Source organism: Ammospiza caudacuta, chromosome 2, assembly GCF_027887145.1.
Source record: "Ammospiza caudacuta isolate bAmmCau1 chromosome 2, bAmmCau1.pri, whole genome shotgun sequence".
Classification (NCBI taxonomy): domain Eukaryota; kingdom Metazoa; phylum Chordata; class Aves; order Passeriformes; family Passerellidae; genus Ammospiza; species Ammospiza caudacuta.
In genome coordinates, this window is record NC_080594.1 from 17,640,647 (window position 1) to 17,655,990 (window position 15,344).

The window sequence follows — 15,344 nt, forward strand, 5'->3', positions numbered from 1 at the left end:
GTTTAGTGCACTAAAATACAGTTTGATCTGTTGCTATGGTATTTAATAGGCAATTCTGATATTTAGCCTACAGTATCTTTCCATAATGTACAGACTAATGAAGATTTGCAAGCATTCATTTCTTCTGTGTTTTCTCTAGAAAATGAGTATGAAATTTAGAGCTTAAACTTTGTAGCTATTTGTGCTCTTTTAACATGGAAGAAGATGAAAATTAAGATGTGCGATGCTGAACCACCAGCATGTTTTAATTTTCAGTCCTGAGAAGTTGTCTTGCAGACTCTTGTACAGCAGCAAAGAAGGGACAAAATCACAGACTGGGTAGGTTGGAAAGGGCCACACTGGGTCCATCTGGTCCAACCTCCCTGCTCAAGCAGGGTCATCCCAGAGCACAGGGTTGTATCCAGAGAGGTCTGGAATATCTCCAGTGAGGGGACTCCACAATCTCTCTGGGCAACCTGTTCCAGTGCTCAGTCACCTGCAGAGTAAAGAATTTCAGAGAAGGACAGTTCAAAGTGGGGATTAGATGGATCAGCTAAGGTCTGGTGATGGGCATGTTCAGCTAGTGAACAAAGGGAGGAAGCACCAGCTTTGAGTTCTCTCAATGAAGAATGTGGGGTACGTTGTTTCCTGCCTTGGGAGATAAACTCTGCAATTGAAAATACATGTTCAAGCAATCAAAGAGAGTAACAGGTTCCTCCTCTCCCACCCCCCACAGAAATATCTGATCTTATTTGACTGACTACTAAGGTAAGGGCCATAAACCTCATTCTCCACTGAAATGAACAACTTAGGGAATGTCTAACTTGTTCAGAGATGTGACAGAAAGGAAAAAAGAAAGGATATGTCCAAAAATTGGAGCACTCCTCCCCCTTATAATTCTGTGCCTTTAGCTAGAGCAAAAATGATTTTGAAGTACTAGTGAATTTTGGAGTAAAACACCAAATTTAAACAGAAAACAACAACTCAGCAACCTATTCCCTTTCCTCAAACTATACCATTTTTTAATTACTCTACTCTCTAGCAGAAGATAAATAGCTCCTAAAGATAAACAACATTTTTTTATTGAATTTTGCCCTGACAAACAAATAGCTCCCTTGGAATCCAACCAGGTCCTGGGATGAAGATAACTCTTTACAAGAGAAAATTGTGCTTGCTACACAGTAAAGATGAGATGTAATAGGCAATTAATACCTGGTCAGTCTAAATTGCTGACAAGAGCAGGGTGCAATCAAATAAAATGAAAGCACTAGAGGGTAAAACAAGTGAGAGGAGTTAACACTAAATTTTGTACATATAAGTCTTAACTCTAAATACAAATTATAGAGGAATTAAAATAACTTGATGTGTAGAAGAGTCAGATGACAAGACTGATTCCAACCTTTCTCCTGAAAAAATCCAGTGAGTGCTTTTAGCATAGGGCATTTATGGATTGGTGATGTGTGGGTGGGAGAGGAAAACAAGCCTGACTGATGGCTGCAAGAATGTAGATTATGTATGTGGATTTTGTGCGTTGCCATAAAAGAAGAAATCAAATGTCAGCTTGAATGAAAAGATCATGGTTTTAACTTCTGTTATCCCTCTTGTGATGCTATTTGTAAAAGAATTTGGTGGCCGTGATAGAAAGTTGCTTCTGCAGTAGCTCCTCTCTGTCAATTTAGGGATCTGCCTGCTTGACTAAGATGTAGAAGACTTAGGTTTAATTCCTCTCTAGTCTGAGAGCATTATTTCAACTTTGTTGCTCAGGACAGTGCTGTAGGCACTGATCTAGATGTATGTTGAACTGGATTATTTTCTCATTTGTGGTAATTGACATTAGAGTTTTTATTTAACTGTTTCAGTGTGAGCTGGTGGGGACCCTGTTGCCACTAACCCAGGTGTAAGTTTAATCCTTTGACCTAATGGAGTGGTCCCCAAGGTGGAGCTGGAGGAGGGACATTCAGCCTGTTTTCCTGTGCTCTGGGTAAATGCCCTAACAGCTCTGGGCATAGAGTGGGGTGAGAACACAGTCTTGCTAAAACCACAATGATGGCAGCACAACTGATTTTATCAACAGCTTATTATTATTAGCTCTTTGCCATATCTGTGAAGATGCCCAAGAGGGGAAGCAAATATTTGTTCAACAGGGCACAAGAATGCTTTCATTCTCAGCTTTGATAATGACATGAAATATCCATCTCCAGTGGATCCAAAATCATGTTCTTTTTTAGCTGATGCAGCCACTAAGCTGGGAACTCCTCCTTGCACAAGGAGAGCTGTTCTGGAACATGTCCCTGCTTGGAGGGAGCCTGGGGCAGAAAGGTGTTCTTGTGCTGGGTGCTCGTAAATGATCTGAAGACGAGTGAAAATCGATGCAGCCTTGGCAAATTATGATTTGGGAGCTCATTATCTCTTTGTGAAACTCATTTTCCAGCCTACTGATTAGGCTTATAAAAGCACAGTTTTAATATGCCTCCCACCCTGTTTTTAATTCCCTGGCTGACAGTAAAGAAAATTCTGACCAACTCTCAGGACAATTTATACTCTTCTTTTATCTTGATGGCATATTGATCCTGCTGCATGTTCCTTCTGCAAAATAATGAACATGCATCTTAAATGCAGTTCATAGGGGTTGTGTAGTAAGCTTTTTTCTTCCTAGGGGCAGTTTGCTGCTTTTGTGTTCTGAGAGCAGGTGCAACCTAGGAGGAATGGGTCAAGGCTCTTCTGTGGAAAAATCTTTCTGATCTCTGTCACTCTTCTTTGCTCCTTTATTAGAGTTTCCTGACATTTAATGGTCTTATTGTTTTGAAGTTTTAATCTTGCATTTAATTACAGAAAATTGTCATAGTAACTACAACAGTGACTGTATTTGGCTGGGAAAAATCTTATCAAAAATGGTCTTAGAAATCTGTCCATGAATTGACTAAACATGGAAAACTCTGCATTTATTTCACTAACACTGTACTTGCTTTTTTTTTTTTTTTTTTTTCCCCTTGAAAATAAGTAGCTCAAATTCCCCCTGCCTCCAAAAATAAGAGACTTCCAAAAGAACATTCTGGTGTAGTGTAAAAAAGCTGAAAAACCCACTTACGCCAAAGGAGGTACGCAGAACCATTTGGCTTGGGGACCTTCACTGGTGTATTAAAGTACATAAAACTCTCATCCTACCTTACTTGGTGATTGCTTTCCTTCTGGCAGAAGCCCCAGGCTGTGGGTGCACACATGGTCTGCAGCAGTGCTTGGTGAGGCAGCCCCTCTGCCCAGCTCACTTTGGGCTCTCACTGAGCTGGAGCAGAAGCTGGGACTATCTGCATGTAATTTTTCACCATTGTGAGCAGGGCCTGACTCTCTGAAAAGGAAATAAAGGTCTCAGGATTTGTCACTGGAATAATGATAATTTCAGACATATTTCTTTGCAATGCAAGCTAAACTACCTGTATTTTTCCAACAAATAATTATTGCCTCATTCACCCTACAGTCTGGAGGCGAACAGGCTCGCAATCATATGAATAAGGTAATCTTTCAGCAACTTAACACTAAACTTGAGAAGAGATGAAATAAGGAAACCACTTAGAGGAAAATGACCTCTCTGTGATGGCCCTTTCTCAGAAATAGAAGATTTGCTGTTCAGCACCAGCAAGTGTGTAGGGAACCAGCTGAATGGGAGAATCTGTCCACTCCTCTAAGTACTTAATGGGACACTTATTTCCCTTTTCTAAAGAAAGGCTGGTGACATCTGCATTTAGTTGAAGAAGCTAATGGCAGAGGGAGACAAGGAAAAATGCTATGCTGTAAAGCAAGAGGACCAGGTGAATATTCCTTTCAGGTCAAAAACACCCTTTCTTCTCATCTGAGGGATGAGGGGGCCTCTGCAGAAGAAGAAAATGCTTTAACTACTGAAAAACTAAGAATAATCTAGGACAGGAATAAAGACTGTGGGTTTGGCTGGGAGGTGGAAATATGTTCATAAAGGAGGGTGCCTCAGTTGTTACATACAAATGTGCAGTGTTCAGGATTCATCTAATGCTACCAAAGAGTGTGCATATTTGGAAATTGTAGCCTTAAAAACAAACTTAGGTCTTGTGTATGAAAAGCGTAACTCTCTATGACCGGAGATAAGATAGCAAATGGTAACGTGGTGATTTTTTTGGGTTTTTTTTTTTTAGATTTGGGACAAAACAAAAATTTTCTGTATAATCCAAAAGGAAGTTGAATTCCAGATTTATTTTCACACTGAGGTGTCAAGTCTGTAATTGTCAACACGAAAACTCTTTTTCAAAACAGCCACAGGTGAGCTAAGGTAATCTACGGTGTTGATGTAGATCAGTTGTAGGTTCTGCCAGTAGGGGCTTAAAAATCTAAAACTAAAAAGCAGAGTTGTGAAATAAAAAGGAATTTTCAATGTAGAAATGAGCTGGTTTAAATGCTGTTCTAAAGCATAGGGAGTATGTATTTATTACCACTGAGCAGGCAGGTTTGCGTAAATCCAGAGAAGCTGAAGGAGTCTTGTGTGTATTTTTTATTTCAATTCCCAATTTGTAACCACAGCCATTTCTAATTCACATTTACCTCTGCTAATACTGAAACATAGTGGTCTTTTGATGTATATTGTTGTGTGCTAGTAAAACTAACAGGGATTTGTCATTCCCAGTTTTGTGGTCTGTACCCAAATGAAACGGATGCCAGGGTTATTCACAATCTGTTCGGGTCATGTTTTTGCCTTTGGTAAAACTTTGCCTAAACTGGATTTGGGTTCTGTGATGTTTCAGGGCAGGTGTACTTTCATGATAATTTTTCTCACTTGTGCTCCCTGTTCTGCTAGTAGATTGCATTGGAGAGATTTAAATTACAATTGCTTTGGCAAGAAAGAAAGTGAACTAGATGGTTTTGAGGTTGAATACTATTCAGTTAAAACTGGTGTGCGCTTTCTCTAGATGCCAATAATGTAAACAGCCATGACAATTTTTAAGCCATATGTTTGCGTGAGTATATTTGATTACAACTAGGGAGGAATCTCTCATGCAGTATTGATTTTTTTACTTTTTTTTTTCCTTGTGGTTACAGCACACATTGATTTGGTACAGTAAGAATTATATAAGTTGTTAATCCAGTTTAGCTGGGGTTTGAATTAGGTCTGATCTTTTAGAAAATAAACTTGGGTAGTAATGTGAATTGCTTATATCAAGGTGCTCAATATGGACTTAATACTGAGAAATGCCTAGAGAAGCAAGTGTGTGTGTGTGGAGTTTAAGTGCAGATGAATACAGGTGTAAGAAACACAAAGCAACTGGAGAAGGAGTGGGGGCCTGTTTGGAGGATTACAGAATTTCACTGCCAGAAGAACTGAATGTGGATGATGATGATGTCTGGGGAGAAAATCCGTGAGAATACTCTCAAATGTAAGCCTATACACAGATCACAGATATATGTCCCAAAAATATGCCAAACGTTGACAGGTTATTTTATCAGAAAGATTTGGTTGTTTGTGTTTTGACAGCTGAGGTTGTTCTTTCAACTATCCTTTTTTTTTCAGACATATTTTAAACATTTGATGTTGACATACATTCTACAAAAAGCACATTTTTATAGAAAAATTGCTTATCTAGTTGTGCATAAAACATTCTTCTGTTTCTAAACAGTGGAGATGTGCTTTGGCTGAATTGTTCCATTAGAAGGCCACTTAAGCTGCAGAACTCATTTAATGGATGCTCCAACAATCACTGTGCAACTTCAGTGCCCATTTCCAAAAAACCCAGAATCCCTCTTCACAGAGCAAAGCATTTCACTTTTAAAATGAGAATGGGAATTTCATATGACTTCTGACATGGAAGAATATTTTGTTTTGAAATAGCCTCTGTGCTTCAATGTAGCTGAGGTTTGTAGAATTTCATATTAACAGTGAAATTCTGATGTGGTCTCTGTTTGGTAGGAGCAAGTTTAAGATAATTCCAGAGCTATCTATTAGAGGATAATAGTGATAAAACCTAGACTTTTTTTTATTGTGGTTAATAATAAAGGATGATCTCATCTATATTATTTTTATTATGATAATTGCAAATCTGACAAAATATGTAGTTAATGTGGGCAAAACAGCAGTGGAATTTGGCTTGCATGTGGGCTGGTTAAAATCTTTGGACATAATTTTTCTTTGAAATTTGTTCTTCTCTATTGAGTTTTTCTATTTTCTTGCAGTTTCTCTGTCTCTTCACAGGTATTTAGATATGGGTAGCAAGGTGTGGGGGTTTTTAAGTTCTGGAGAAGAGGGGAAAAGAAATGTTTTTTGCTTATGTGTTATACCCTTCTACATGAAAAGAAAAAGTTCCTTAGAAGCCAATTAGATAAAATTAGTAATCAAACTGTGTCCAAATCTCCTTGAAAATTATGGTTTAGAAGAATCTGCTTGTCTGATTTCAAATAATATATAAAATATGAGTGAGATGGGCAGAGGGATTTGTGGAATGGAGACAGATTTTTAATTTGGAAATGAGCAAGATGTCTCTTAATGAGGTACATTTGGAAAGCTTATTGTGATCTATTCATAGAACTGTAGTCTTATATTTGTTCTGGCCAGAATAGCTGTTGGAAATCATGCTGAAAACTTTCAAAATAATTGACTATTATACCGGGTGAAAATAGTTTTCCTTATGAATACACTCTTAGATTGGAGAATCAAATATTTGGGGGCACATTCTCCCAAGGGTTAATGGTGAAATAGTCAGGGATTTTTTTTTTTTTTCTCTGTCAAAGGATTCAGGGATTTCCTTTTTTTTTTTTTTTTTGTAATGTAAAGAACCCAGAAATAGCACATTATATAGCAGGGGAATTACTGAATTCTCCATAGAGAAGTTGAAAAAGAAACTTGGATTTTTGAGGGCGTGTGGTACATCCTTCGGGTCACTTATAGGTACAGTGTAATAGCAGTGAAGGGCTTGTTTTTACTAAGAACAGGGATTTCTTGATTCATAGCTCTGTAAACAAGAGCAGTTAATAAATCATGAAACATGCTGGGCTGTTTTTCACCCTGCCTATGGGGTTTTAGATAGATTAAGGGGAAACCAGCTGCCCTTCCAGGTGGCAAAAGCTGGTTGGGGTTGGGAACATGCAGGTAATCACTGTTTCCCTGAGCAGGTAAAGGTGAGAGGCGCTTGTGAGCAGTGACTGCCGCAGGGAGCATGCTGTGCTGTGCCCTGCTGGGATGGAGGCAGGGGATGCAGCCACTGCAGCCAGCTTTTAACCCACTTTGCTCTCACACCTGGGCAGGTGGAAGTGTGCTCACCTCTGCCAAGCTGCTCCTACAGCTTTTGGGGAGAGCTGTCTCCCAGAAGAGCACAGCCACAGCTCCTCCTTGGACAGCTGCTGGAGAGCAGCTCCTTGAGTAAGGCTCTCATAATAAGGACCTGTCCCGCAGCCTTGTGCTTTGTCTCCTTAATTTGTTGAAAAACAGTCTGCAGCAAGGGAAAGGTGGGATGACACCTGTCAGGATTTCATTGTGTACATGCTCCTGCAGAGGGAGGAAACCCAGATGTTGCAGAAGCTGTGATTGCTGTCAGTGGAAACAGAAACTGCACTGTGATTTATGATGATTTGATGCTTCCAATAATCTCATCTGAAGACCAAAAGGCAAGGGATGGCTTTTGTTATTGGACATGTCTTAAATGATAAAACAACATAAATAGAGATTCTCATTTTGGAAACCTACTCAAGGTTAGAGTGTTCTTTAAATGCACTTGTTTGTGAAACTGATATTACACAGAGAAATTTTAGTTTGGATTTGTACGACACTTCAGTGTTAAGAGGAAAATCCGCTTTCATCTGTCACTGCCCTGACATGGAGGATGATGAGGAGGAGGGGAGTCAGTGCATCATGTTGGTGCTGGTTCTGCCAGGTCTGCTCTGTGGGGCCTGCCTGGGTTGCCATCAATGTATGCAGTGTGCTCTGCAGCACTTTGATGTTTAAGAGGAGCTGGCCAAAGTGGAGGCACGGCAGGGGCAGGGCTTTTCTCTTCTAAAAATTGCCCCACATTCCAACAAATCCAGGTACCTCATAGCTGTCTCTATATTGCAAAAGCCTACAAACCACTGTTTTCCCTGGCCAGAGGTGTAACAAAAGCTTCCAAGCATAGATGGTTACAATATAAACTGAAGGGAGGGGGCAGGAGGAGGAAGAAAGTCTAATGCCAGAAATGGGAGTTAAGCATCCCCTCCCCTTCCCCCCCTAAATCCCAGAAATAGAGGAGTAGACATTATGAAGCAGGCTTAGTTTCTAGCAGCTTGATCTTTGCCTTTGTGTGCACTTGGCTTTGTGTGCATTGATGTCCTGTTGGTAATTATCCTTCTGTTGTCACCTGTATTCACGATGACACCCCTATATCACATTTTCATCACAGCGTGAAATGTCGCTCTTTTTGCTTTTGTTTTGTTTAGTACTATGAGTTTAGCCCAGAGCTGAAAAAAACCACAAAAGACACTTCTCACAACACACAATGGTACATTGATAACCTTGCAGTTTAGTTACTGATCCTATCTCAATGCTTCCATCTCTCTCCTTCCTCCCACCCCTCTTTTTAAGCAGACAAGGTTTTCCCTCAACAAGCTGATGACAGAAAAATTTCTCCAGGTTGATTGTTCACCCCACATGGTCCTCTGGATTTCTTCATACAAGTGGAGAGAAGCAGATCAAAAGCCTGCAAGAAAAAAACAGGCAAATGATTTGAAAAAGGCACCATAAAGAACCTACTCAGGTTTCATTCTGATGATGAACAGGCTTGTAAAGTATTCTGAGACCTGTCAAATTTTCCCATCTGAAATCCAGACCTATTTTAAAAAGAATTTTCATAATGAGTGTCTCTTTTCCTCCATCCACAGGCTCAGAATATTTTCTGAAAAAGTTCTGCAGGGCAGAGGAGTTGAACAGTTGATCACATGCAGGAGCACGGGATAGATGGAGTACAGCTGACTCAACAGCTACAGGGGATTTGGGTAAGTGCCCACCATGTCAGCCAACTAGGACTTACTAAAATAGTGGTTAATATCACAGTACTCATTACTTTTAAAAGGAAATTCTTACTTTGTCACCCATCAGACAAATTTAACCTCACTAGGAAATCTCAGGGGTAGTTTGTTGGGGAAAAAGCAAGCAGGGAATGGCTGATGCAAACATGAAGGCTTTAGCGTCCAACTGGGATAGACTTTTGCAAGTTAGCTTTTACCTAAGGGTACACAGACCAGACTTGTGCTATTAATGCTAGGGGAGGAAGGTTATAAGCCCTGTGCAATGTGGAGGCTATCAGTGTATGTCAGACCCACTCGTGTTGCTTTCAGGAGGGAAACAATCAATTGCTTGAAGGAGGCAATTTTCCCCAACTTGTGGTGTCAGTCAGCCTGTTCCCACAGTCATTGCATTGATGGAGGAAAATTTTGATAAGCAGGACTTCTTATCTGGCTCCACTGCAGTTGAATGACAAGAGTTTGTTGATTGGAAGTGACATTGTTTCCGGTCACAAAGCTGGCTGGACATGGTAATTGCACCACCTTTGTTTATTTTTAAAGTAATGATAACAGCGATATATTCTTCAGTGAAGATCGCGGGGATTTGAAATCAAGTCTTGGGTTAAGCTGATGAACTGATACTGTCCAAATTGACATAGTTGCTATAATTGCCTTGTGTACTGTGGGGGAAAGCCTTAAGAGCTGCAGGAGATAGGAATGCTGGCCCTGCTTGCATATTCTTGGTCAAAGAATGGTTTTACCAGTGCATGATGATTTGTTTTTTTTCAACTAGATCTTCAGCAGTACACCTCAGGCTTGTCTTACAGGTTGGCTCAAAAATTACTTCAAATCTTGTTTTAAGTCCCAGATGGCTACAACACGGACTTGAAACATGATGAAAGAAATAGCCATAAGTGAATCTCTTCTATTTCACAGTAGAAGCAGTTTTTCTTTTTAAAATATAAATTTGGGAACGCAATCTCTTTGATTTCATAGTTTATGAAATCTGTGGTATTACATGCTTTCTTTGACCAAGATATTATTTACTGCTAATTTTTTTAACTTCCAAGGGTTAGATAAGGTTGTACTCTACTGCAGCGTTATTCTACATCCTTAGTGCTTAGTTGTTGCTTCTGAAAGCAAGGAAATTGAACTAATCATGATGGCATAAACTCTTGGTGCTTTTTGTCAGAGAAGTCTTATTTTACTGGTGACTTTTCAAGCTGCAAACAGATGGCTGCAGTATAATCTACTTGCTAGTGACATCAAGCATTATTTTACTGAAGATTTATATTTATATCGCTCTCTTCAAAAGCATAAAAAGCGCAATTAAGTCGAATGATACTAATTTAGATCTTTATCTGCCCATGTGATTGCAGGGCTCTGGGGTCAGGCAATAGGATTAAGAGCAGCTCATCACTAGATCAATGTGTTTGAATCCAGACCATGGTTAGAGGCTACTGAAGGCCAGTGGAATGTGATGACACTTCAGGGGCCTCTATCAGATGATTTGACACTCTCTGTAAATTTGATCTGTAAATTTGCTAGCTGGTGGAACCCCTATAATGATCAGTGGTCTGAGAAGGAAATCTGTGGACTGAATGTGCGTGTGTGGAGAATGTATTTAAGCTTAGGAACAGTCTTAGTTCCAGGTTTTAGGGACAGTCTTTGTACACTACCTGTGCAGGGGACATGACACAGCTTTTACTTTTGTGTTTCAGTCCAAGGTGATCCTGGACTTGCTTTAGTCTCAGTGATTGTCAAATTGCAGTGTCTCCAATGAAAGTGAAGGAGAAACACAAAGCAATAGAGCTAAATGGTCCCATTTTTTTCCTCACTATTGGATTAATTAGACAGTGTCTTAAGCACTGTAGTTCTGTTCATTACAGATACTTCTCTATGTGCTTGCCAGCCTGTAAGTGAATGTGGCCCAGCTGGTGTTTATCTGATGGCTCTTGTTTTGTAATCAGCTTGTTTATAGTATTTTGTGGCTGAAGTAAGATAAAGAAAATCCAACATGGTTTTTATTTTAGTTTTATGATGTGAGTCAGAACTGCAGTGGCCTCCATATCAATGGAATCTATCAATGTTTTCTGTTGGTTTATGTTCCTGGTGTTTCAGTTGAATCCACTGAGGTTGTACTAAAGAATTTAGCCACAAAATTAAAGAAAAGCAGAGCACAACAAGCCAAATTATGTTGATTTTAATGATTAAAAGGAGGACTTGATTTGTCAGGAACATCCAAATTTGAGCTAAAATGATCTTTTCAGACTAGTCACTGCAATAGTCTCCAAATCTTATACTGAATTTCCTTTCTTTTTTTCTCAGGTATCTTGCTGGTGTCAAAGTTTTTCTAATGCAGTAGACAATATTAAGCAGAGCTATGGTGAAAGTAATATGGAACAGTGTAGGGAGAAGATATCACATATGAAGAATATTATTTCACTAATGGATGTAGGAAATGCTAGAATAAATTTGCTATTTAGCACAGAATAGCAGCAAAACAGACCTCAACACTTGCAAGTGAACAAATTTAAATAGACCTAGTAAGTCAAGATCTCTGGCTTGTTCAACAATAGTTGTTTAGATTTATTTATACTATTATAATTGTATTTTCCCAGTAGTCTGTCTTCTTGGAAGAAGGTATTATGCTGCTTTTTATAAATCTGGAAATATTTCATAAAGGTGTAGTATTCACTTGATCACCATTCTCTTGTTACATTGGAAATATGCAGTTAACTCAGTTTCTTTTCAGACTAGATTAAAAAAAAGTCTGTGCATCCAAGGATTGGTTGTAAAAATAAAGATATACACATATACTAAGGTACAATGTTTAAAAGTTTATTAGGAATGTTTTGAAGTGTTAGAGGGTAGGTTTGTATTTTTTTAAAGAGCTTTTTGGCAGTGTGGTACACCAATTATATTTCCCTAGTCATTAGGCGGGCAGAAAAACTGTCTCAGCTGGATTTTTGTCTATCTGAGGCTCTGAGATGAAGCTCCAGATGGACCTGTGCTGCTGCCTCTCTCTAAACACACCTGGTTTTATAGATTCCAGAGCTGTAAGGCTTCTATTATTTACCCAACATACACATTTATTTCTCACTACAGTCATAAGCCTCACAAAAAACACTGAGCTGTGAATTCTGGAAGCAGATGTAGATTTTCAGCCTTTTGGTGTTCAGAAGGGTTTAGAATTATTTCATTTCAATTCATAAGCACATTATGTATTGCTTCCATATAAATATTTTATGATCTTGAATATGAGTTGCCCATTGTAGTGTGCTGGTGAAAATCTGGGGTCTTTCAAATTAAAGTCCAATGATTTTGTTGTAGCTTCCTTTTATGGAAACTTAACATCTCTTTCTCAGACCCTTTGGCTTTTTTGTTCTGTGAAAGAGATTATTGTAAAAACACTTGAAAATAACACAAAATTCTTTTAACTTACACTAGAATTTTTTACAATTTTGGACCAAAGCAAAAGCTTTGTTTTTCAAAAGCTGCAAAAATTTCTTCAGTCTCATTTTCCTTGGACAGTACGGGCACCTACTTGATTCACAAAACATCTTGGCATTTGAGGCTTTACCTATGATTTAGAATTGGTCAGGGGCAGCTCCCACTTCGTTCTGGTAGTATTTTGATAGATTAAGGAGGTGTTCCAAGCTTTTACCCAATATTTAATTACAAACCTAATATATTATGGAGCTAATTCAGGATTCTTTTTTATAAATCTCAAGAACTGAGGGCAAAAATATGACTAGGAAATACATACAGGTCATTCTGAGGCCAGATAATTGATGCTGAAGGCAAGTCCCTGCCTGACTAATGTGTGTTTTTAAATCATGGTCTTTCTCATTCAGTCCACAACTGCTGTGTTCTGAATAGCTACAAGACAGATTAGTTTATGTATTTTAAAGAAAAATATTTTCACATTTTCCATGTGTGGAATCATCTGGTTTTGTACATTCTGAGGTGCACCGATTTCTGATGTTCTTAGTTTTATTATTTCCTCATATATATCAAATTATTACATTTGCTGTGAGTCTTAAATACTGTAATTTTGGGAATATACAGGCTGTTCATAGGTTTAGTAGGAGACTGTTGAACTACAAGGCTCATGTGTGTGCCTCTGTGTGTTTGCATTTGTCATGTACATATATATATGTGCATATTTGTATATATTTATTTTTTCCATTTTGTAGGTTTTTATAGGTGTCAGGAATGTGATGGCACTATGGGGTCTGAAATCACAGAACACTCTAAAAAAGATATGTGTGTTTCAAAGTCTCAGAACCAAAGATTATCTACAAACATAGAGAAATTTTGTAGTTGAAATGTGTCTTAAAGTTCTTTGCATCTCAGTTGCCCTTTATCTATAAAAAAAAAGCTTTTAAAAAAAGGCAATTATCACCTTTTGATAGACTTATCTTTAAAACAGTTGCTGTAAAGATCCAAGTCCTGTTTTATCTGCATCAAAAGACCCAAGGATATAAAGTAGAAGGCGATACTGAAACTATCTGGATAATTTATTTCAACAGGATGTACAAGTCATAAGAAAAAGTTCCCCTGAAGAACTTGAAGTAGAGAGATATTCCTCTGTTTTTGTTCACTGGGTTACTTTTAAGTGATGGCAAACAGTCTCGTGTGTGCTTAGAAGCAAAGTGGTTCTGGAGGACCTGACAGCGGTGCAGTAAATGCTCTTCACAGCTACTCACATCTTGGGTGCACATGCAGAAACAAATGTGGCAGAAAGATGAATGCAAGCCAGGAGGACAAGGAGCTATTTTGTCATGAGATGGTTGAGATGGGCCTGTTGAACTATGTAATGATAATTTGAAAATATTTTTGTTAGAAGAAGTAATATTCCTATTCCATTATTTGTAAATACCTAGTGTACATTGCTAGACAACATTTAAGCAGTTACTAGGTATACCAGGCATGTATGAAAACACTTATAAATATAGCACCAGCTTATTATGTGCTCAACACATCTATAATTTTCTTTCAGAAATTTTTGTTATTATTATTAGCTGTACTTTTTAAAAGATTTATCCAGTCAAAAGGCATGAGGATCACCATGTTATTCTGCTGAACTGCCATACCCTGTGCATTAAAAATAGAGAATAAGCAGTGGACTATAGAAAGTTCTTATAAAATACAGGAAGAATATTTGAAGTAATAATGTGCTTGGAAGTTACAACTGGCTCACAAATGCAATTCAATAAAAATGTAGGGCTGAGTCAGTGAATACTGTTGACAATGGAAAATTTTTGAAGATCTTTTTAGAGAGGACGGGAGAGAAAAGAAATGAATATCAGGTCATGACAGAGGAAAGAAGAGGGAATTTAAATCAAACTATACTTTCTCAGTGGAATTAAATTCCTAAATTGACTGCAAAATCTTGTGATGTTTAAATCATAAACATCTTTACTTGGGAATTCTCTGCAGGTTTTCTGACATGGTGAAGTTTATCAGAGCAGGGACGAGGGCTTTGTAAAGTGATAGCAATTAAAGTGAGCACTGCCTGTTGCAACTCTGACCTCTCTGTACTCTTCAGTGGTGAGCAGCACAGAACAGCAGGGCCTGACTCTGGGTACATCAGTGAAACCTGGTATGGGTTTGTTGTTTAGGAGTTTAATGAACAGAGGGGGTCAGATTTCCCTTGCAGTATGTGTTGGCATCTTTTTAATCGTGAAAATCTTCTCAACAGCCAAATGTGTTTGTTGTAGATCAAAGAAGCCTTTTGTTTTTAAACCACCAAGAACAGCATTCCTCAAAAAAGGCATACTAAGAATTGCACACTAAATGAAGGAAAAAAGGCAGATATCTTCCTCATGTATTTCACTCCAGGATTATAAATCATCCCATTCCTGACACTTGCATGCTATCTTATGGTTTTGTACATGGATTTTTAGTTTCATATTTATATGTCAGCAATAATATAATGTCCCTGCTACTATTTTGATAAAACTTTTATGCTTCAATAATTGTACTAAATTGTCAGCCATATTGGTAGGGTAGGAAACTTTTGGTTAGGATGCCTTATACATTTGGGAGGGCTGAAGTTCAGAAATTTCTGTTGAGAAATATCTTTCTAGGGGCCTTTAAGACCAGACTGGAAAAGCAAAAATGGCTGCCTTAGTTGTGTCTGGGGAGGGCAGATCAGTGATGTTGGCCTCTCAGGATGCTTTCTAGCCCTACAGTTCTCTTGAAAAATGAAAAATTATGCATATTCATAGTTTATTTAACCAAAAGCAGCAGGAGTCAACTCAATTGGTGATATGGATGTGCATGTTGATTCATATGCAGATGAGTCAATAACCAAAAAGCAAGTAGGACATTATTGGTTGTGTTAAAATATGAAATGTTCTGAATACAGCTAG

At 38.4% G+C, this 15,344-nt stretch overlaps 1 protein-coding gene across 1 annotated transcript in view; it reads left to right on the forward strand.

Moving 5' to 3' along the window:
• The window catches only part of ZPLD1 (zona pellucida like domain containing 1), an 88,505-nt gene that overhangs the window by 51,243 nt on the left and 21,918 nt on the right, over positions 1-15,344 (forward strand). Inside the window, exon 2 of the mRNA XM_058800319.1 lies at positions 8,842-8,955. The gene's annotated coding sequence lies outside the window, so the exon portion shown is untranslated. The remainder of the gene's footprint in view (positions 1-8,841; positions 8,956-15,344) is intronic.